The 23,980-nt window shown below is 40.9% G+C and overlaps 2 long non-coding RNA genes across 2 annotated transcripts in view; one reads left to right on the forward strand and one right to left on the reverse strand.

The window, feature by feature from the left end:
* Positions 1–23,980, reverse strand: part of LOC122206954 — a 114,483-nt gene that overhangs the window by 66,620 nt on the left and 23,883 nt on the right. Inside the window, exon 2 of the long non-coding RNA XR_006196631.1 lies at positions 1,688–1,775. This is a non-coding gene — a long non-coding RNA (uncharacterized LOC122206954). The remainder of the gene's footprint in view (positions 1–1,687; positions 1,776–23,980) is intronic.
* LOC122206952 lies at positions 1,067–11,696 on the forward strand. The gene is made up of 3 exons (XR_006196630.1): positions 1,067–1,208; positions 4,115–4,460; positions 11,423–11,696. It is a non-coding gene; the product is annotated as an uncharacterized LOC122206952 (long non-coding RNA).

Raw genomic sequence — 23,980 nt, forward strand, 5'->3', positions numbered from 1 at the left:
TTTAGTGCTTTGGGAGGTCATGAAGACCCTGAGCATTTAAGGATTTTCTGTGTTTTTCTAACCTATGAGTATAAAGAAAGGCAGCCGGGGCGGGGGCATGGGGGGTGAGGTGGAGTGAGGTAGACATTTATTTGAAAGAGATCCATTGTTCCAAATTTCAATAACAAGTTGTAAGGGTGCTAAAAGTTGTGGTTTCTGAGAAAGGGAAACTAGAGATCTGAGGAAAGATAAGATACTTTCTGGTGTATGCCCACTTTCCATTGTTGACACTTTTGTTTGACAATGTGCATTTATTGCTCTTACTCTTGAGACATGCTTTACATATCTTTACTTACTCTTAAAAATGAGTCAACTAAAAACGGTAGAAAATTTTGAAAGATTTGTATGTTAAAGAAGAATAGTCATAGTATATCAAGTAAAAAAGAGTTAAAGACTAATAGTCAAATGATCACATTTTGAATAAAACACATGTCCATAAGTCTATTTGTGTGCACTATGCCATTGGTACCTCTAACTGTGAAGCTAGGGGAAAAGAGTAATTTGGCTTTCAATCCCTTTTACATTTTTTGAGTTGTTATAACATACACATTTCACTTTCACATTCAAATAACTAAAAATGTAAAACATGAATGCATCTGTTATATATATGTGTGTGTATATTTTAATGCAAATGAAATTAGATTTACATATATGTATTTGTATGAAATATCATATGGAAATATGAACTCTGTGTCATCCAAATAGGTTGACGACTTGTGTGGTGGGTAAAACAAATATGAAGATTTGGAGAAATTGTAGGCACACATTTACAAAGTGCTCTGATGAGAGAAGTAGGGCAGCTGAAAGAAAGATCAGGTTGGAGATGTATTTCTTAGACCTTGTCTCCTGGGCTTGATGCCTTGAAAGGAAAACTTTAGGTCTGGGAATGTGGGGGTGCATAACCCAGAGAGACTGCCAAGTCAAGAATGATTGTTCTTGTGGGGTGGAGCCTATGTTGCATAGACACAGCATTATGAAGTTGAGAGACACCTAGGATGACGTTTGTCTGTGACAGCTGGGGGTCGGGGGGGAGTGGGTGGGTGCAGGGAGAGCATAAGAGAGACTTCCAGCTTGAGAGGAGGGGAAGGTTACTGGAGGGGTGATAAACAGGGTGAAACAGGAAGCTGAGGCGGAGAGGACAGTGAAAAACTGTGGCAACCAGAGCTGAGGTGAGCAGTAAGTCCAGGCATGTCATTACTCATGAGGGCAGTTATAGCCTGGTATTTCCACACACTGTAGTAAAGTTGTACTCTGACCATCTGGCCCAGGACTTATCAGGGAGGAATTACTCATGGGCAAGATGATGTTCCCAGAAGCATCATCTTTGAAGAATAAATCCTTAATGGTCTGGGTGACAGCGATGGCAGGAAGTCATTCAAATAGCAGCAAGGGCGATCAAAGAATGTGGCTTGAGGGGGATCTCCCTGCATCCCCAGTATTCCCGGAATTGGTTTTTCTAATCATTGACATTCTTGCACACATTAATGCTCAAAGATATTATCCACAGTCACTGCAATTTCCATTTTATACTATAAATTATGTACGTTTGGATCACTCACTGGAGTTTCCAAACAGAGGACCCAAATTATAACACTTATGTCTAACCTTCTTCCCCATTCATGAGGTTCAAAGCAAAGCAAACACATACCAGAAAGTTGCAGCTTTAGATGGTGTCTCATTTCTAACACTGGTCCAAAGCATCCAGTCATATTAAGTAACTTGGACTTGTTTTCCACCTATGAATGAAAAGCAGGGTTTATTGAAATAAGTTCCAAGGTTTGGGGAAAGTCATAATCATCACAAAGCATTCAGAGAGAAATCAGAAGACAATCTCATTCCATCCCAAAGATTTCCAGGCATAACGACAAGGACAATGGCAATCTGTATTAATCTCCTTCTGTAGTAATTTATGAGGGGTATAATTTATAAAGTACTATAGGAGTGTGAATACCAGAGGTGTCTCTTGCCAGTGTGGTCTAGGTATCATCAACTAAAGAAAGTGGAATTGAGATATTTTAGAAAGAAGAGACTAGACTGGCTCATTTTCCTGCTGAGAGTTTTAGGAGCACTATCTGTTTTCCATCCTAATTCACTTTTTCAGAGAACCTTCTTCGCTAGAAACAACAATGCATTTCCTAGTACAAGTCATTTGCCTTAACATTTCATTCTATTTTCCCCAAATGAGAATCATCTCTGAGCCCCACCCCTTTCCCCACAGCTCCTGGCAGCCCCTCACCATAGAAGTGGAGCAAAGGAGAAGGTTGTAACTGACCCCCTCACGTAGGTCTGGCTCGTGCCAGGGCAATGGGAGCCATCTGTAATAATGATCAGGGATAAAAACCAAGTCTGATGACAATGAAACAAATCAACTAACAGTGATTCTTTCCCCAAATGAATTCCTGAATTTGGTTTTCCATTCCCAGAGGCTTTACTGGCTGTAGAACAGAGAGCCTGATGTGTTTACATTTCTCTCCTACAAGGGAACTTAGCAATCAGGACCAGAGCTGTGGTCTGGGGGAACAGAGTAGGTGGTGAAAGAGCATTCTCAGCAGAACGAAGGTTATCTTTGATCTGCTCCCATGGCCCACCCCTGAGATGACCCCACGTTTAGTACACTGGTCATATTCCCATCACAGAGCCAGTTTGGGGACTGTCAGATATCTTGTGGTAACACTGTAATTTTGTTTCTATAAAACTTGGAGGGAGGGAGTCTTTGGAGAGTCCGAAGATCTCAGTAGATCTAAAACAATCTTGATAGAGAGTGTAGCTCTTAGCTTGGTTCCCAAACATGTTCAGAAGCCTATATTCAGAAATACTCACTTTTTTGTTTCTTTTCCAGTAAACATTCAGTTTTCAACCTCTAAATCTTCTGCAATTTCTAAAAAAGAAGATTCCCCCGCCCCGGCACACACTGGAAAGAGAAAGAGCTCAGCTTTTCCCAGACTAGTGGGTGGTGTCAGCAAGAGAGGAGCTACTGAGGCAGGAGTCAGAGACTGTGGGTGGCTGGGAAGAAGACAGGGTGAAACCAGCCACCCATTACCCCGGGGTCAGATTCAAACAGGAATTTCTCCCCTTTCTCTACTTGGAAATTTTTTTCAAGCATCGCTTACATTATAAACCTGCCCATTTATCAGAGAATATAAGATTTGTTATGGGAGAAAAAGCCTATGGTCTTATGGCAATGCCATAAAAAAAGAGACCAAAAAACTAAAGTACTGGAAAAGCTCTCTGAGTCCAGCATCTTAATTTTTGCAGACAGAACTCTGAGGCACAGAGAGGGAAGGTGCCCTGCCCAAGGACTCACAAATAGAAGACAGAATTAGATCACAGGTTGTTTCTTTCCAGGTTCCATGCCCTGTCCCTTCTTAGAACCCACTCTAGTGACCCCTAGTGGGTCTCCCCTGTTGTTTCTGCATCCATGTCTCTGGAAGTTTGCCCAGCTTCTCCATGGGGTGATGAGTTGATAGTGGGGTTGCTACAGGAAATGTCACAGGGCTTAGACTTATGAACCCCAAAGGAATTCACTCTTTCCTCTTGGCCATGAAGCACCACTGGACCCTGATCAAGAAGGAAGCAAAAGTCAGGGCACCTGGGCAGCTCATTCTTCTAAGCGGCTGACTCGGGTTCAGGTCATGATCTCAAGGTTTGGGAGTCTGAGTCCCATGTCGGCTCCATGCTGACAGCTCAGAGCCTGGAGCCTGTTTTGGATTCTGTGTCTCCCTCTCTATCTGCTCCTCCCCCGCTCATGCTCTGGTTCTGTCTCTCTCTCTCTCTCTCTTTCTCTCAAAAATAAATAAACATTTAAAAATTTTAAGAAGGAAGCAAAAGTCTAGATTAAACAATTTTGTGCCAACCTCTGCTAAAGTTCAATTCTAAGAGGCTCAACAGCAAAAGCAAGGGGGCAAGAGAAGGGGAAGGAAGGAGAAGAAAAAGGGGTGGAAGAGAGAAGGAAGAATGGGAGGGGAGATGAGAAGATGGAGCATAGAGGAGAAAACACAAAGTGAAGGAAAGGATGGAATGGAGGTTACTAAATAAGAAATAGAATTGAGTGTGTCTTTTTTTGTTCTTGGTTCAGGAACTCCAAAGCTGAGAATCATGTGAAATCTGCTGTGTGCTCCAAGGAGCAGAAATGGATTCTGGGTTCACTGTATCTAGGGATCCCATTTGCATCCTGAACAGTCAAGAGGGCCAAGTCCTTGCTATCTGAAGGCTGAGAAGGTGTGGAGAGGGTGTCTTCATGTCTTACGCTTTGACAGACTCTTTTCTGGACACTCCATTGATTCTACTAAGGGTGGTTCCTGGTCCTGATCCAAACCCAATTAAGTACGGGCTTGGAGAAAATGTTGAAGCCATGGATTTTCTTCAGCAACTTTTCAGCCAGAAACTCCACCAGGAAGCCTCCAAGCCTCTTAAACAGATGTGTATGTTAATGTCCTTTGTATAGCCAGAAGCTGCCCCTAGCTTTGCTTTGCTGAAGTCTGTGGGTGCCTTTGATCTCCAAATGGCTTCCAGATCCTGTGTGAGTGCTGTGAGTGGCAACATTCAATAGAAATGCCTGTGGCTGCATGGACTGGAATTGCCCTAGAGGCTAAGTAGCTGCTGTTCTCCCTTATTTTTACCACTGTTTACCCTCTGGCTCCAGAATACCCCCTGCTAGTGGGCAGAGATGCCAGCTTGAGACCCTGGCCACCTCTAGATTCTGACACATCTGTGAATGTTGGGCAGACTCCCGGGCAAGGCCCACCATGGATCTATTTGCTTGAGGGTCTGAGAGGACCCCCGGGAAAGCAGACAGATGTGCTTTACCAGAAACAAAGTCCTAGTGTCCAAAGGGGCTGGGTTTATGAGTACAGCTTCATGTCTATAATTTGGATGCTTTCCCTGTGAAGAGGGATTCTACGAATAGTAAAACAAAACTGAAAGGTCTGTTTATACTAAAAACTGCTTTGGTAAGCCTCTGACAAACTATAAAGTACAGGGGAGGGAGGCATTCCTCCCACAGTGAGAACAAAGATAGGAAGGCTGTGTGCAAGATCCCAGTATTAAGGCCCTAATGTTAAGGTCCTAAATACTGGGCCTAAAATTAAAGTCTAATATTATGTGCTGCCTTAACATCTGGCAAAATTGGGAGTATTGCTACCTATGCATTTTGGGTCTAAAGGTCTATTTGGGATTTACTTACTTGGGTCTTTTCCAAGTTCCTGGTAGTTCCACAGTCTGGGGTGACACTATATACATCATTAACTAGATGTTTCATTTGATTAGTCATAAAAAAAAGGCATCTGGCTGGCTCAGTCAGTAGAGCATATGATTCTTGATCTCAGAGCTGTAAGTTCGAGCACCACTTTGGGTATAGAGATTACTTAAAAATAAAATATTAAAAGGGGTGCCTGGGTGGTTCAGTTGGTTAAGCATCTGACTCTTGGTTTCAGCTCAGATCATGATCACATGGTTTGTGAGTTTGAGCCCTGAGTTGGGCTCTGTGCTGACCATGCAAAGCCTGCTTGGGATTCTTTCTCTCCCTCTCTCTGTCTCTCTCTCTCTCCCCCTTTCTCTCTGCCCCACTCCTGCTCTCTCTCTCTTTCTCAAAATAAATAAATAAACTTTAAATAAAATAAAATAAAATATTAGAAAAAAAGAATCTGTCTTCATAAAGAAAACTTCTCTCAGGGAATATGAGATTTTGAACACAAAAATTAGTAAAAAATGACTTTAGAAATTCTTAAATAAGCCTCTATATAATATTTATAACAACCACAGGTAGAAAAAAGGTCCACTACAGAAGAACTGGACACAGGTCAATTACCAGATGAGACTTACCCACCTACAAAATTAAGATACAGTTTAGTCCTGAAGTAATAGTATTTTTTAAAATTTATTATTTCTTCTGAGAGAGAGAGAGAGAGAGCAAGTGGGGAGGGGGTGGTGGAGAGAGAGAGAATACCAAGCAGACTCTGCAGAGTGCAATAGTGCAGAGTGCAATATAGAACTTGACCCCAAGAACCATGAGATCATGACCTGAGCCAAAGTTGGATGCTTAACCAACTGAGCCATCCAGGCACCCCAGTAATGGAATTTTTAACCAAATTATTCTTAAAATATTGTTTAATGTTTATTTATTATTTTTGAGAGAGAGAGAGAACGAGATACAGCATAAGCGAGTGGGGGAGGGGCAGAGAGAGAGGGAGACCCAGAACCTGAAGCAGGCTCCAGGCTCTGAGTTGTCAGCACAAAGCCTGATGCGGGGCTTGAACTCACGAACTGTGAGACCATGACCTGAGTTCAAGTCAGACGCTTAACCAACTGAGCCACCCAGGCACACCTTAAAATATTTTTTAAAATTTAGTAAACTGAATTGAAAACTTGGTTGTTTTTTAAAATAAAATTATTTATTAAAAAATGACAAAAAATCAAATAAAAAGTTTTTGCTGATAATCAGCTATAAGAAATAGACACCCAAGTAGGAAAATGAACAAGAAAAAAATCAAAATGACCAACAAACATGAAAAAAAATCAATTTCATTAGGAATCAAATGAAAGATGAATTTAAACGAAACACCATTTTCCTGCAAGTAAAATGACAAAGTTTACACAAGAGACTATGACATTAGGAAATAAAAATTCAGAGATAAACAAGTTCTGGTTGATAAATAAGATTCTGGGGGTGTGGCCATGGGAATTGGTGGTTGAATTGAGGCGTTCAAGGAACTTAGAATCTGGGCTAACACTTGTCACACTTTTCCACCAAGAAAGAAAAAGCATAATAAATGTGAAGCCTTGGGTGTCTGGAGGCTTAGTCATAAGCAACCTGTCTCTGTTTTGTCTTTAAAACCTCCATATAGTTACATTCTACTTCATACTCTACTTATGCTTATTTTATTTTTACTGTTTATTTATATTTTGAGAGAGAGAAAGAGACAGAGAGCGAGCAGGGGAGGGGCAGAGAGACAGGGACAGAATCTGAAGCAGGCTCCAGGCTCTGTGCTCTGAGCTGTCAGCACAGAGCCTGATGTGGGGCTCGAATCCATGAACAAGATCATGATCTGAGCCAAAGTTGGACACCCAACCGAGCCACCCAGGAGCTCCTACCTGTGCTTATTTTAATGTGTACAACTTCTATCCAAAATCTTCAAATAATACTTGACTCTCTATATATGTTATAATTTTCCCCCCAGCTGCTTTATGTAATGCCTGACACAGAGTGCCTTAGGAAAACATTTAAATAAAAGGTTAGGATATTGGGATCATCCAGGAGGATGGTAGAACATGAGGCAGAGGGAAAGAGATGGAGATAGGTACCCAAACGCAGTGAATGACAGGAGATAGTCAGGAAGTTAGTATTTGGAAGCATAAATGAAAGACAAATAATGGTGAAGCTGGATGGTATGAAGGAGCATGAATTTTCACCTAAAAACTCTAGACTCTGAACTCTCATGCTCCTTCCTCTCCTGAAGGTACAAAGGGATACGGAGAGCCTCCATATGGGGAACTGATGCCTTTAAGGCGAATCAGGGATCACTTGAGTTGAGATTGAGAGAATGTTCAGTAAGGTGTGGTTAATGGAGGAATATGAAATGAGGGCTTAGTGTAAACAATAAATACATTATTTCTGAGCTGTGTTTAAAACCACATTTCATGACAGCTCATTAGACCAGCTAAGGGCAGAATTACTTATCTTAATAACCAGGTGATTTTGGAGTAAGACTGACATTTCTTTGTGCTTGGTGGGAAAAAGAAAAGGCCCCTTCCCTACCCTGATAGGAAGGGAGTTGAAGGAATACCCATAAGAATACTAAGAAAGTAATCATGGAGTTTCTCCAGCATACAAACAGATGGAAAATCCTAATTCCAAACTCCATGCCAGACAGCATGACTGTAATCATTTTAGGCTAAAAAGTTTTGAAATCAGGTGAAACCAAACACTCACTTTGGATATAAAACATCCCCAAGAACACATGTAGCTTTTATATACATACAACTTCCTAGTTTATCATTCAACATAAACTAGTTGTCTTCATCTTTCCCTCATATTGTGAACTCCTACATTAACTGCCTTTTTGGAAGGATCTCAGACTTACACTGCCCCAAGTATATTTGAACATTCTGCCAAGAACTTGATCTTCCAGTACTCCAATCCACACAGATGCACACACACACACACACACACACACACACACACACACACACTGTGTTCTATGGATTCTGTTTCTCTGGAGAACCCTAATACTTGGGGTGACAAGTGTCCCATTTGCCTTCTCAACCCCTAAGGATGGTTAAGGATCAAGGGCAAAAGATATTTGTTTAGCCCCCATTTTGGGAGAGTAGAGGGTAAAAATCAAACATTTGAAAACTTGGGCTCCTTTTGACATATTCTTTTGATTCCATGTCTTAGAATGCATTTTTGGTCTTCTTGAGAAATCTTTTAAATTGCATTTCTTTCTTAGTGCTCCCACACTGTTGCTGAGTGCACAAGGGCAGGGGGTTACCATTCCCTCTTCAAGAGGACAGCAGAGTGAGGCTCAGGGGATAAGGAGCCACTTAGGTCCAGGTGCAAAAATATTCTCGCAGCTTAGTTCATGTACATAGAATTATGTATACACAAAGGCAACATAAAATCCTTAAGGCACAAGTTAAAAATAAGATGGCCAGGACATCCTTGTTTTATTCCAATGGAAATAATGTAACACATCACAAGTCCTTTTTTGTTGATTAACTAGACTCTTTTGGTATTACCAATACACAGATTTGTGTCATATTAAACTATCAATGAGTTAGCTGCAAAATAATTGGCATGGGTTAGATTGAGGAATACGCCTATGTTCCTGAGATGAACTGAGAGAGCAGACAGAAAACAATTCTGAACAGCAGGAGGAAGCACCAAAGGTAGGTGAGTCTGGAATTTCCCTAGAAAGGGGCCTGCCTAATCCTTTTGCCTTAGGAGAAATGTCACATTGACCTCAGGGCCTGGGAGGAAACAAAGGCCATAGTTAGGAGAGGTGACAAGGGAGAAAACTACCATTTGTTGAATGTCATCTTTGTCCCAGACACTTGTAAGTATATTCAATTTTCATTTTCAGAGCCACCTGAGTGGTTATGAAATATTAACCCTATTTTTCCAGATGGGCATGTAGATACAGAAAGGCAAAGACTCTTATCTAAGATCACACAGTTGGTAAGTGGCATATGTGGGACTCAGACATTCCTTCTCAGAAGGAATCCCAACTTCCTTTATTTGTCCTAATTTTCGGGGAAGACAGAAGGCCCAACCAGCCTGTCAGTCTATCTCAGGGAGGAAGCCATTGTGTAGGGGTCCTTTATTTGAAGCTATAGTTAACCGTGATATCAAGAGGGCAGAAAGAATGGGGGCACCTGGGTGGCTCAGTTGGTTAAGCGTCCGACTTTAGCTCAGGTCACCATCTCACGGTTTGTGGGTTCAAGCCCCACATCAGGCTCTGCACTGACAGCATGGAGCCCACTTGGGATTCTTTCTCTCCCTCTCTCTCTGCTCCTCCCCTGCTTATGCTCTCTCTCTCTCTCTGTCTCTGTCTCTCTCAAAATAAATAAACTTAAAAAGAAAGAGGGCAGAAAGAATGCAAAGTAAAGGTGGAAGCAAAGATTAAGTGAGGGTTATAGGGCAGGTCTCCAAATCTGAGAATGTTCAGACGTGGAGATAGAAGCCAGGTTAAACATGGGAGTTGAACAAGTGAACTGAGAAATAAAAAGAGACCATGGGCTAAGGAAGGGAACAGCAGGGTGTTCTTGGATGGATGTTTGTAAAGATCCTTTAAGTTGGTTTTCCTATGACCCCTTCTTCATCTTCTAGCATGATGTGTTGCCAAATCAGACATGTTTAAAGTTCCAGAGGTGGGTTATTTTTTTTTTTATTATTATGTACGCATTTCATTAAAGCTCCTATCCCTTTTAGGGTCATGAAAAGATGTACGTTCTCAGGGGTGGGGTTCCAAGGAACTTTATCACTTTGCTACCAGCTTATCTAACAGTATACAGGATCAGATATCGAACAGTAACTATTCAGCTATAAATACCAGTTTCCTGTGTTTGGAAAAGGTAAGGAAATTGTTCATTCATTCTACAAATATTTGTGGAGAATGCAAAAATGGAAAAGGACCATCATGGCAGTTCAGACAAAATGCTAGGGTAGTTCAGAGAAGGAAGCTGGCATTTGAACCTGGAATAAAACCCACCCCAGCTTTTGTGTGCGTGTGTGTGTATATGTGTGTGCATGTTCAATTTTTTCTTATAGCTCTGACATTTGCACTGATCATACTGTAACATAATTATCCAGTTACTCGTCTGCCTCCCCCTAGTAAACTAAACTCTTCCGAAGAGCAAGGATTGAACTTTGTTTATCACTGATAATCCACAGCTAATGGTAGCATTTATTTAATATTTATTGAATTTTATTGATTTTAAATTAATAATCAGACCCAGAGTTTGGGAATCATGATTCCAATTAGAAAACACAGCCCTAGGATTGGCAAACCACAGTTTGAGACTCTGTATATAAAAAGATAGGGTTTGTGAGAGAGTTTATGTTACCTTTTGGAGCAAAATTTACACTATGGTTTTCTTGAACTTCCTATAGAATTGCAAACAGTGCCACACACGTGGGAAAAACAAAAAAAAATCTGCTAAGAAAAAATGATTCAACTTACAGCAAAACACAAATCAAATTACTTCAGAAAAGAGTTTCATCATACTCTTGTCTTTTTTTTTCATCATATCCTTCTAATCCCTAACACAGAAAACAGAGGACAAGTGGACTGTATCTACATGAGGTTTCACATTAGCTTTATTTGACAAAGATGCAAGTAATGCATGAACCATCTGCACATGAGAACCAGATACCTCATTTGCATTTGGATTTTTCCCATAGAAATTAACCTTGAAGGCTTGAGAAATTCACTAAATTTATTTTAATTGACAGGCAAACTTAGAATGTTGAGACAAATCATATTCCAGGCATCCCATGCAAAGGTCAGTGTGTCCACATGAAGGGGTATAAACAACAATGATGAAGGGTTAGGCAGTGAAGGCTAAGACTGGAAGAATCTGGAAGATATGGACGCTATATGGACTCAGATATCTGAACAGATAAGCATCCATTTTCAATTAATATGGCTTGAGAATGACTCATGTACTAGTTACTGGAAAAGCAACTTTTGCACATATTATCTCATTCAATATTCACAACAGCCAAAGGGGGAAACTGATGAAATCTCATTCTGCAGATAAGGAATTTCAAGCTCAAAGAAAGGGGCTAAGCTGACTTGACCATGCACCAGTGAAAGAGGACTTCAGCTACTTCCATTTTGACCTCAAACTTTCTAAGTTCTTCTTTTCTGCTTATCTCTTAACTCAGGCAAAAGACTCTGTGATCAAAGCATCCTGTGATGGGAACTGAGACTACTCCTTCAAATAACATGGACTGCCCTGAGCCAGCAAGATCTGGCATGATGGACCCCAAAACAATGATGATCTGACCTTTACTGCCCACCTGCATGTACCCACTGACCTTTGTCCCACATTTTCCTTATATAAACTTGGAAGTATTCTCAGCACTTTGGAGACAGTCTTTGAGATGCTAGCCCACTGTCTTCCTGGTGTTGGCCTCACTGAAATAAATTCCTTTCTTGTTTTACCATCATTCATTACCAAATCCCTTCGTTTGGATTTTGTCAGTGGCAAATGTCTGTATCTAGTCTGTTTGGGACCTGTGCCTCGGCTATATCCACAGCTAGGAAGTCTCTGCATCAGGATTCAAGCCGAGGTCTTGTGGCTTCCTGACCAATGGTCTAAAGCTGACAAGGTAGGGGGAAGCAGGCAGGGTCCGTGGTGTCAATAGCAAGACTTCAGAGTCAGTCAACAAGACCAGCCTAAATGGCTAAAAGTCCCAAGTGAAGCTTGTTAAAGGGACTGCTGAAGACAGCAATCTAGGACTAAGAGATATTAAGACTTTGAGACATTTAGCTAAAACCCTAAACAACACTAGCAGAGCAGAGATGCTACCGTTCTTGTAAAGCATTCACGTAGGTTTACCCTCTGGAGTCCTGGTCATTGGTTCAGTGCAAATGGTGAGTCCAGACATACAGAATCTGATCTGAGAGTGAAGAGGCATCAGCCCTCTATGAAAACTCAAATGATCTCTTCTATCCTGCTGTGTTTGCAGATTTATAATGAATACATTTTTGCTGGCTGAAAATGAGCCTGTGCTCCTTTGAGCAGAAGGAGTTAACCCTCTGGGAATGAGTCGTGGAGCTGGGTTGGTTAGGTTATTAGAGAAACAGCATGTTGCTCAAGGAAATGGGGAAGGGGCCCATGTTGTTCAGCACTGGGACTAGGAAGTGGATTATTGTACAATATTCAGTAAGCATTTTCTTTGAAGGAAGCATGCTGTAAATGTGTCAAATGACAGTGATTGGTCTCTGGAGAGAGGAGAGGTGTTATGCTTGAACTGTGTCACTTGAAAAATTGAGGAACGGAAGGCAAGCTTCTACTCTGAATTGCATGGACCCAGAGCAGTTCTGATCCTTACCCTGAGAAGGCTATATCGAGAATATTATTACCTTGCATTTGCGTGTTCTTTGTATGTCTTAAACCACATTCATACACATCATCATTCTTGATCATGCTTGTTACTTGGCAAAGGCAAAGTATGATTATTCTCCCTCCTCCTTCTTTTTAGATAAAAGAACAACACCTCTCTTAGGTAAAAGAACAGAAAGGAGAATGACTTCCCAACAGAACCAACATAAGGTTGTGGGTGCTGCTTGTCCTCACCCTCGCCCACTGATCACGTCACACTCAGCGCCAAGCATTGTGCTGAGAACTTCATCAATATTATCTCATTTAATTATCCTCTCAGTTCTATGGTATATGTCCTCTTATGATCTCCATTTGAAAAGAGAAAACCTAGAGGCTTACAGGAAGGAAGTATTTTACTCAGGGGCCCATAAGCAGGAAATGACAAAGCTGGAATTTGAAACCCCACAGACCCATACTCTGAGTTGCTTCCCCTCTTTCCCCTGCCCCTGTGAGGCAGGTGCTAGGACTTGCCTATTTTATTCATGAAAAAACTGAAGCACAGAGAGCTTAATAATTTGCTCAAGGTTACACATTGAGTAAATGGTGACACCTGCCAAGGAGTCTCTGTTCTGGAGGAATGTCCTGGAAGTACAGATAAAACACCAAGAGTATTAATTAAGCAGGGTGGTAAAATGCACATGTTGTAGCCAGGCTAGAGGTGCCTCCCAGGAAATGGCTGAGGGAAGATAGGATAACAGGCAGGCAATAGAGACCAGTGAGTCCCTTTATAAGGGTCACCATAAGCCTTTCTGTGGCCCCAAAGGATGCAGCAACACACTAATGTACAGTAGCTGAAGGAAATCCAACTTTCAGAGAGATGTCATGACCTAAGAGAATTTGAAGGGAAAGAATGAGAGAGTACAGCTGTAGGATGTCTGGAGGACACATTCAAAGGCACTCTGCTGGAACCACCGGGAATAAGTGCTCACCCAGTTACAGCTGTCATTTCCAGGAAACCCATCCCCCATCCCCCAAAGGTATGTGTGTAATGTTCTCATTTAAACTTGAGTGGCACAAGAAAGCAGCTGTCAGTCTTCCCGAGGACATGTGCTACATCATCCACACCTGCAGAGGTGCAGAACTCCATGTGGAGGACCCAGTGCAGGTCACAAGGGACCCATCACAGAGTAAGGAAACATATCCCGTGCTGACGATGCGCTGAGCTCACACTGATGTACATGCTTCATCTTTGCTCTCCTCTTTCAAGGCTATACTTCTCCTGGGGGAACAGGGCATCTTTCCCCGACAAAATGTCCTGAGTGAGAGGTGAACACACTGCATGCCTTTTAGGCTGCCGTTTATTTGAAGCTGACTGCCAGTTTATTTGAACAAGAAATACAGTTCTTTTTCCTCTGAACCAATGATGCCAAGGTTTCCCATAATTTGAAATCACTTCATCATTTAATCCACAAAAAAACTTATTTCTCTCCTGATTGATGCCTGATGCCCCTCTTGGCATCATTTAAGGATATGTAGAAAAGAACTACTTCTGTGTATGCTCTAAATCTGAATTCATAGGAATACCAAAAGTGAAATGGTAGAAAAATGGCAATAATACCACCATATTTTTGCTAATATTTGGCCATACTAATTGAATGGAACTGATTAGACGGAGTCCTCTGAAAAAGGAGATCTGGCCATCCCATCTGAGCTACTAATTAGCTGTATAACCCTGGGCAAGTCACTTAACTTTTCTCAATCAGTGTCCTCACCTATAAAACTGAAGACAGTAATATTAAGTTTGACCCATATCCAGGGCATCTTATCTGAGCTTCTCTCATGCTATAATCATTTTACTTTTTTAATTATTAGTGTTTTTATGCATATCATCTCTATTTAGGCCAAAATATCTTAATTGCTTAATAGTATACAGAGGGATTCTCACACATTACATCAATTTATCCTCACAGAAACACTGGTGGATAGGATAGGTAGGTACTATTTCATTTTAGAAACGAGGAAATAAGGCTCAAGAGGTTTCAGTAATTTCCCTAAGCTCACGCAGCAAGAATGTGGTAGGAGGGAAGGCAAATCTGGCACTTCTGATTGATTCAGGCCCTGTTCCCAGGTCAAATCCTGGCTCAATACAAGGGCATAGACTTGCACTAACGCAGGACCGCTACATTATTCTCGAATCCACTTCTCTTTCCACCCTGACTCCCAGGACCAACCACCACTCTTTATGCATAACAGGTTCTCCACACATATTTGCTGAATTCATTCATTCATTCATTCATCCACTCCTTCGTTCCTTCCTTCAATCATTCATTCATTGAATCATTCAACCCTTTGATACTGATGGTGCTAAAACACTATGACGAAAAATACAGACTTGATTAGGGCTATAAGGAACTTATAGCAGGGGAAGGAAGGAAGGGATGGAAAGAAAGAAGGAATTCAGAAGGAAGGAAAAAAAGGGTGAGAGGGAGGGGGGAAAAGGAGGGAAGGAAAGGAAAGCAAACTGGTCATGGATAGATAGTCTTTATTTCTTTTAATGTAGATAAAATACAGGGTTAGGTCCAGCCAGGTCATTCTCCATAGTTCTTGGCCCCAACCTTAGTGTAATATTTTCATCAATATCATAATGATTCCCTAAAGGTGACTTTAGGACTTCACAGGGTTTCTGCACCTGCTGGAGATGAAATGTGATGGGGTGTCTGACCTGCCTGCAGAAGGTCACATGATGGATTGCAGTGAAGTTATGGGAAGCTTGCTAGCTTTGTTTTCTGTTATTTCTCTTCATCGAGATGAGAGCAGTGTTTATTTAGGAATGTTCTCCCTGCCCTTGGCTTAGAAACAAGCCATAAATTTTACAATTCTCATAGAAAGATTTCACTTCTTTGTGCCTTTTCTCTTTGACATAAACCCATAGACACTTTCTCTGAAAATGAGCCCTGAGTTATGCATCAGTGGCTCCAAATACATTCCAGTTACATAAGGTTGAACAACAATTCTGAACAATAATTATTTGGCATGGTCGTTCCATCCCATAACAAGAGAAGGGAAATAACGTTTTTGAGCTCCTACCTACAGCAGGTTCCCTCCCCTCCTATGTTTTGTTCACTCCTTTATCCTGTAGGTCCAGGACATAGCAGCCCTCAATGGATAAATGTTACATGAATGTATTAATAAATGTTGTTAGAGGAAAACTGTGACTCTGTTTATTTTACTTAAATTACCCCTGTTAGGAACTAGGAAACCAAGAAATTGATTTCCTACCTTTCATGAAAATATTTATAAAATAATAAAATTGAGAATTGAGTTCTCCTTTATGCAGGATGTGTTGAATTCTAATTTAAAAAAATTTTTTCTGCCTTTTGGATGATAGACATTGACAAAAATTTATTTCTTTGAGTTATATTCACCATGGCACACTGGTGAACATTATGTGCCTAACCAGTAGATGGAAAAATAGCAAAGTATACATCTTCCAAGAATTTAGTGCTTGAGGAGAATGAATAACATATTAATTCAAACTATGTTACAGATAAGTAACTCATGCTGTTAATACTTTCTACTACTGCTGGTGTTTAAACCTAAAGCAGTGGCCATAGGCAGTCCTTTGCAATGCCGTATTTTTTACAGTATCCTTCAGAAAAAAATATATTTATTACTATGGGAAATTAGTTACTCTTATTAACGTAAATTGCATGATCAGATCCTTAAACAACCTTGATGAATAAAGGACATAATGGCAAAGCAACACTGAAGGATTTATGCACTATAGTCCATTTTATTCTTTGACTACCTTTGTAAGAAAAAATATACAAAAAAGAAATGTTTTAAAAGATCACTGGGTTCCAGGATCTTTCTGGTCTTGAACCATTCTCCAAATCAGTGTTTATTAATATTTTGAAGAATCAGAAACTCCTGTCAGTGTTAGAAATCCTTTCCCTGGAAGAACACACACAGATAGAAGCTTGCATGTAATCTCACAAGGTTAAATTTGGCGTGAATCTCAGGCATCCAGGTTCTAACCCTTCTTTCCATATAATGGCAACAACAAAAGTGGCTGGATGTTAAAATAGGCAAAAAGACAGAATAATGCCCTCCCTCCACCCACATATGTCCATATCCTAATCTTCAGAAAGTATGAATATGTTAGGTTACATAGCAAAGGAAAATTAAGATTGCAGATGGAATTAAGCTTGGTAAACAGTTCACCTTGAGACAGAGATTACCCGAATTGTCTGGGTGGACCCAGTGTCATTCTAAGTGGAATAGGGATACAGAAGAATGTACGTCAGAGCAACATGATGTGAGAAAGACTAAACCAAACGTTGTTGGTTTTGAGGATAGAAGAGGGCCACAGGCCAAGAGATGCAGGCAGCCTCTGGAAGATGGAAAAGAGAAGGAAGGAGAGCCCCAGAAAGGAATGCATTCTTGCTAACATCTTGATTTTAGCCCATTTGGGACTTCTGACCTCAGAACTAGAAGATAAAAAATTTGTGTTGTTTCAAGCCACTAAGTTTGTGATAATTTGTACAGTAGCAATAGAAAACCAGTACAATATATATCCTCTTTCCATTTAAATATCACCCTTAATCTTCCTTATTACATCAAGCTTGTCAAGCCCTTCTCCCTTAAACCCAAATTTTGTAGTCCAAAATCTGTTCTGACAGGGCTCTGAAGCACATCACCCCCGAGGAGGCCAGCATACCCAGGGACAATCATGTCCTGGTTTTCGTGTCTAGGACTACGGGCTCTGCCCTTAATCGAGTTTAGCCTTTGATGACTCCATCTTGTCCTTTTCTGTGCCCCTTTTGTTATCTCAGACAAATTCTGGAAAGAAGAAAGAGTCTTAGTTATCAGCAGATTATTTCTTGGCACAACTTTTATCCATTCTTTTTACGAGGGTCATCACCCTTCTCCTGGTCACCTTCTGGACACTCCGGAAGGTGTCTGTAGGGCAGAGCCTTTGTCTTGTTTGATCTCTTTCTTCCTCCATCGTGTTGAACTAGTCAACAGATAGGTTTCATTGAATTTGATTTTCAACATTTAGACTCACAGTTTTTCACCTTCTTCCCCTTTCTTTATCATGCACATCTGTTTTGTTCTTCAAGGACTTCAGAGGTGTTTTTTTTTTTTTTTTTTACTCATTTAAGAGCTTTCTTTTTATCACCCCAAAATAATTCCTCACTTACGATATCAAGAAAAAAGATGACAGATACCATGCTTTTAAGTTTCGCCTTTGATATATTTATGCTTCTTTACTTCCTGTTCCCATAAGAATTTTATGAGATTTCATAGGCTTCTGCAAAATGCCTCAGCTTTTGAGAAATGAAAATGAATCAGTGTGTGAAAGAGATTATAGTGGCTTTTGCCTTACATATTACAACCTTAATTGGCCATAAACCATGAAACTTCTACTGTCTGACTTGTCAGCAAGCAAATACAAATTGGTATTACTTAATCTTTTTTTATTATGGGAAAATTGAAAGATTCATAAGGCTTTAAAAATATCATATATCCAACTTTATTTTCTTTTTACTTATTTATTTTGAGAGAGAGTGAGAGAGAGGCAAGAAGAGAGGGAGAAAGAGAATTCCAAGCAGGCTCAGCATTTTCAGCATGGAGACTGGTGTGGGGTTCGATCTCACAAACAGTGCGATCATGAACTGAGCCAAAATCAAGAGTTGGATGCTTAACCAATTAAGCCACTCAGATGCTCCCCAACTTTTGTTTCTTTTTTGGACATGCATTTGAAGTATAATCCAAAAAACAATCTCCTTTTTGCTTGCATTGTGGTTCCCTATATTGTTAAATCAATTTTTCATTTCTATACATGTTTAATACAGTTTAATTTTACACATATTAACTTTATATTTTTTTTTTCAACGTTTTTTATTTATTTTTGGGACAGAGAGAGACAGAGCATGAACGGGGGAGGGGCAGAGAGAGAGGGAGACACAGAATCGGAAACAGGCTCCAGGCTCCGAGCCATCAGGCCAGAGCCTGACGCGGGGCTCGAACTCATGGACCGCGAGATCGTGACCTGGCTGAAGTCGGACGCTTAACCGACTGCGCCACCCAGGCGCCCCAACACATATTAACTTTAATTTTCCTTTCCACATATCACCTTTTAACAAAACTTCTAAATAGCTTATATTCTAACCTGAGCATTGGGTTTTTTTAATGTTTTTTTTTTTTTTTTTTTTTTTTGAGAGAGAGAGAGAGAGAAAACGAGCAGGGGAGGGTCAGAGAGAGAGGGGGACAGAAAATCTGAAGTGAGCTCTTGGTGGACAGCAGAGAGCCATAAGATCATGGCCTGAGCTGAAGTCAGAGAGTTAACAGACTGAGACATCTAGGCACCCCAACCTGAGCATTATTCATATTCAAGTAATTCCTTACTGTCAGCCATGAGCTTCTTTCCTCCCCTTGACCAGCACCAGTCCCCATTACTTTATTAACAAAAATGTCCCTCTTTCTAAAAAATTCTTATTTCTTTTATTATAATTATTTTCAGCTTTTAAAGGCATAGAAAGTCTACAGATACTTTATAATCAAATAGACTACATTAGTCAATATTGACTTCTTGACCACTCTTCTGGGCCAAAGTCTGAGATAAAACAGCAAGCAAACAGACAGAGTCACTGTCCTCATGGAACTTACAGTCTAATGATGCAACACCCAAATCCACTTCTTTCTGTGGAGCAGGGACCAAGGAAAATGAAAATAAAATGCTTAGCCCATAATGGTTGGCACAAATCAGATGTTCAATTAATTTTTACCATAATGACAATGATTATAGGCATTACGACAAGTGATGAAGATGAATGTTTCTCACTGTAGAGGCTCTGGCTGCATCCCCAGGGTATTTCAATTACCAGCTCCAAGATGATTTTTGGAATAGTGAAAAGGCTTGCACCCTTCTGCCAGTACCTCCATGAAAGCTTAAACCCCAGAATCAGACGGACATGGTTCAGACCCTGACTCTACTCCTGACTAGCAGTGTGATGTTAGGCGGTTACTCATCTTCAAACTTTATTTTTTCCTCATCTAAAAAATTGTGTATAAGAGTTTTTATCCCAAAGCATTTTTGTGAAGATTAGCCATGAAAATAGCTGCCATACATTCAGCACAAGCTTAGGATCAAATAAGTGCTTAATAAATATTAGCCATAAATGACATCATTATCATTTAATTCCAGATTAAATTCTGAAGACTTGGGGCTTCCAGAATGGGAAACATAACACAAATATTCATTACAGACATAAATGCTTTTATTTGCATGTTTGTTCTGCAGAAGTGCGGGTTGAAAGCAATTTCATGGCTAACAGTATTTCGAAAGATTAATTTGGAGACATTGTTCTGAACAAACTAGGAGCAGTGTAAGAGGCAGGAGAACAGTAAGAAAGCCATGGATATCATAGAGATCTAAAGTTACAATGATCTGGGGGCGCCTGGGTGGCTCAGTAGGTTAAACATGCGACTTCGGCTCAGGTCATGATCTCACGATTGGTGGGTTCGAGCCCCGCGTCCGGCTCTGTGCTGACAGCTCAGAGCCTGGAGCCTGTTTCAGATTCTGTGTCTCCCTCTGTCTCTGCCCCTCCCCCACTCATGCTCTGTCTCCGTCTGTCTCAAAAATAAATAAACATTAAAAAAATTTTTTTAAGTTACAACGATCTGTACTGATGAAATCAATACCCTTTTACTCAAATTGGCTTAATTTCACTGGCATATTCAGTGTCTGGTAAGGACTCACTTCCTGGCTCATAGATGGCCGTCTCTTCATGGAAGGGGCAAGAAAGCTCTCTGGGATCTCTTTTATAAGGGCACTAATTCCATTGATGAGGGTTCCACCCTCATGACCCAACTTTCTCCAAAAGGCCCCATTTCCTAACATCTTCATATTGGGAGTTAAGATTTCAATATATGAATATCGGTATACATAAACATGCCTTCTATAGCACTCTATTTTTTATCAATTGTCCTGTCCCTTTTTGCTTGTTCCTTTAAATATTTTGTTCTTCTATTACTTGTGTGGTTCCTATGTCTACTATTATTTAGTTAATTTGATATAGACCTTGGAGCCAAGACAGTCTTCAGGGTAGAAACTGAAATCAAAGTCAAGCACAATATGCAACCAAATCATGAATATGAAGAGGCCAAGCTAAGCAGGAGATTCTAGGTACTAGGAACAGGAACAAGAATCTGACAAACAATAACTTTTTTTCATGGCTGCATTGTCCATTTAACTGAACTAGGATCAGGGAGTGTAATGATTTGCAGTAGGCATGACCTTGTGGAGTTTACAGTCTATGTGTCGGGCAGGCACCAGTCAAATACTTATAAGATCCCACCCAAGGTAAGTCCTACAGAGGTGATGTCCCCAGAACAATGTGAGAAATATTTGACTTGATCAGGGAAGTCATGAAAGATTTCTCTAAGGAAGAGACAATTGAACTAAGATCAGCAGGATGATCATCGACTCAGGCTGAAATAAAGGGAATGTCAAGCCTCAGGGGCAGTCTTCCATGTCTCAGGTGCTTCTTATAAGGCCTGTTTGAAAGAGTGATTGAAGTTGTGTAGGGCCCTAAGATGCTCAACATTCTTACATTTGAACTCTTTTGGCTTTGTCTACTATTCTTCCTGTGGACCTCTACTTTCTGAGTAGTAGGTGAGAACTTATGTCCCTTCCAAATCTTGGTGGGGCTTTGAGTACCAGGATTAGAAACCAGGCTCCATGCATCTAGATCCCATCCCAGCAGTGACCTGTATATCCAGATATTGTCTATACCTGACTTAGCCTTGCCTGGAAGGGACTGAACACATTTCACCTTTGACTTCTCTCTTATATCCAGTCCTCTTATCTCATGCTCCTCTTCTATATTCCTACTTTGACACTTGGAGTAAGCCTCTATTTCCCTAATATCTCTTAGATATTGTTTCTTATAATATTCCCTTTACTCATAAACACTCTCTGGACCATACATTCTAAAGAGTGAGCAGCAAAGACAGAGTCAATTTGAGACAAATGGTCATTGAGATGCATAATCCCGGATGTGCTTTCTGGCAACTAGGCAAGAACAGCAAGCAACCGCTAAATGAAAATAGTTAGTGTTCCTTGTACTGAGGCATTAACAGAGCCTCCCTGTCTTCTTGCTTCAATGTTCACATCTGCAGCTGCCAGTGAATATCCTTGAATGCCTTGCTGAACACGGGAGTAGGGAAGAGTCTCAGGGCTTTGCTTGTTCTCAGGACTTTGCTCCTCTTGCTCTTATTCTTTCCCCATCAGGTTCCAAGCAATCTGAATGGCCCCATCACTATCCTCCCTCTTCCTACATTACAACATCTGTAGCTGGTCACTCTCCCCCTCTGATAACTGAGAGTTGTGTTTTCATGTTCACCACAACCCTGTACTGATAAACTCACTGAACATTACCCTGAAGAAGGGAAAAAGAATGGGACTAACACAGAGAGAGGCAACATGAGCGATCCAAGACTTCTCAGCTACTGAGTAGCAGAGCTGGGATTAGAACTCTGTTCTCCTCACTGGTGACTCTATGCTCTTTCCACTAAGTTATATTTGCTTTTGTTTGAATGTTTTATTTTAACATAGGGTATATTAGCCAAGAAAAGTGTGCTGGATAGCTTCTATTTTCCTGCCTGAGAAGATTCCCCACCCTCTGAGAGACTACAGGCAGCCTCTACATCTGCCCTGTCCTTTGACTTCCCATTGAGTTCAGTCAATAGGGAGCCCTGGCTGGAGGCTAAGGGTGTGGAAATTATGAGATCAGAGTAGTCTCATCCCCACCCCTTCACTGCTGGGCCGGGTTTTAGTCATTGTGCGCCTCCACCCAAGGCTTTGGTTCCTGTTCAGTGTCCTCCTGTGCCTCTCTTTGAGATGAGACAACCACTCTTTCCTCTCAGCCACATCAGATCTAGGGATGGTAATGGTTGCCAGCCTTTGTTAGTTCTTGCATGTCTCCCCATCCCGGGTGGATTTCCCTTAACTCTCCAGCCCTCTTGTGAATTGTCATTTCATTAAATTTTCCTCTATTGCCACACTTGTGGGGACCCTCTATTTCCTTTCAGAACCAGGATTAATAAAGGCTTGTTAAGGAATCTCTGTTTATACCATTCAGCCATAAAGCACCTGTCCTCTGAACCCTTTTGCTCTTCTCAAACTTGCTAGTGGGCATCTTTCACATCTTGTAAAGTATGTTTACTGTGTGGGGCTCCTGAGAAACCAGCAGTATCCATAGAAGCCCACTCTCTCCTACTTCAAGATGCCCCATTGAGCCTCCAGATGGGATTTCCACCAACTTCAAGGAGGAAATACCATCCCAATACATGAGGTATGGGATGGGCATTCGTGGACGGGATCTTCACTTCAGTGTAACAGAAAATTGATGGATTAGTAAAGGAAGACCCTTCTAAGACTGTCTTTGGGAAGCTAATGTTGGTCCTGTACCAACAACACAAGCACCATAAAATCCCTTTATGAGAAGTGGTCCTTGGGACTGGACAGAAAATATTTGTTTTCTGTGGCTAACATGGTGAACTGAACTGTAAGGTCTCCTTTAGGGAGGTCCCTGGCATATGGGATTCCCAGGCCCCATCCAACTACCACAGTAAACACCCCTGAAGCGTCCTAAAAAATGTTTCTAATCATTAGTCAGTGGTCTTAGGGAAATCTACCAGAGGATCCTAGCCATAGTAGCTTTGGTATCTTCACCCCACCATCATCCCATGCCCCATCTTTCTTCTCCCCATACTATGTCTAAGCCACTTAGAAACTGTCAGTGACTGTGTCTCCAAGCAACTCAGGGCCCCTCAAAGCACAAGGTCTGGACAATGTCAGTATGCCATGATCATGACGCACTCTTTGAAAAAACCCTGCTATAAGACAATCACTTGGTCTAGCCACTCTTGCCCAGATAAGTCCAATGTTATTGTTATTCTCTGCAAAATTCTTTTAACTTCCCAAGCTTTTCCAAGTCCTCTGTTTCCTTAGATCCACCTTGAAAATCTATACTGTTGGTAGGACAACCTCTGTTATCCTGTTTTCACAGAGACATGAGGGAACAGAGATTATGATTTCAGTCCTCAGAGCTAACTGTCGGCAGGACTGGGATTCGAAATTAGGTCTTCTCATGTTCCATGCCTTCCCATTCCCTCCCTTCCACTCTATTAAGCTTCATCTCATGACGTTTGTATGCACAGCCTATCAATGTGCTTGCTGAAAGTGCTCTGAAACACTATTTCAATGGTGTTCTTATTCTTATTAGTGTTACAGGACATTCCAAATCGATTATTCACCCAAAAGATTTGTATTCTTCAAGTTAAAAATTTTATTTATAAAGCACTTTACTATTGAAAGTATAAAAAT

This window comes from Panthera leo, chromosome E1 (genome assembly GCF_018350215.1).
Source record: "Panthera leo isolate Ple1 chromosome E1, P.leo_Ple1_pat1.1, whole genome shotgun sequence".
Lineage (NCBI taxonomy): Eukaryota > Metazoa > Chordata > Mammalia > Carnivora > Felidae > Panthera > Panthera leo.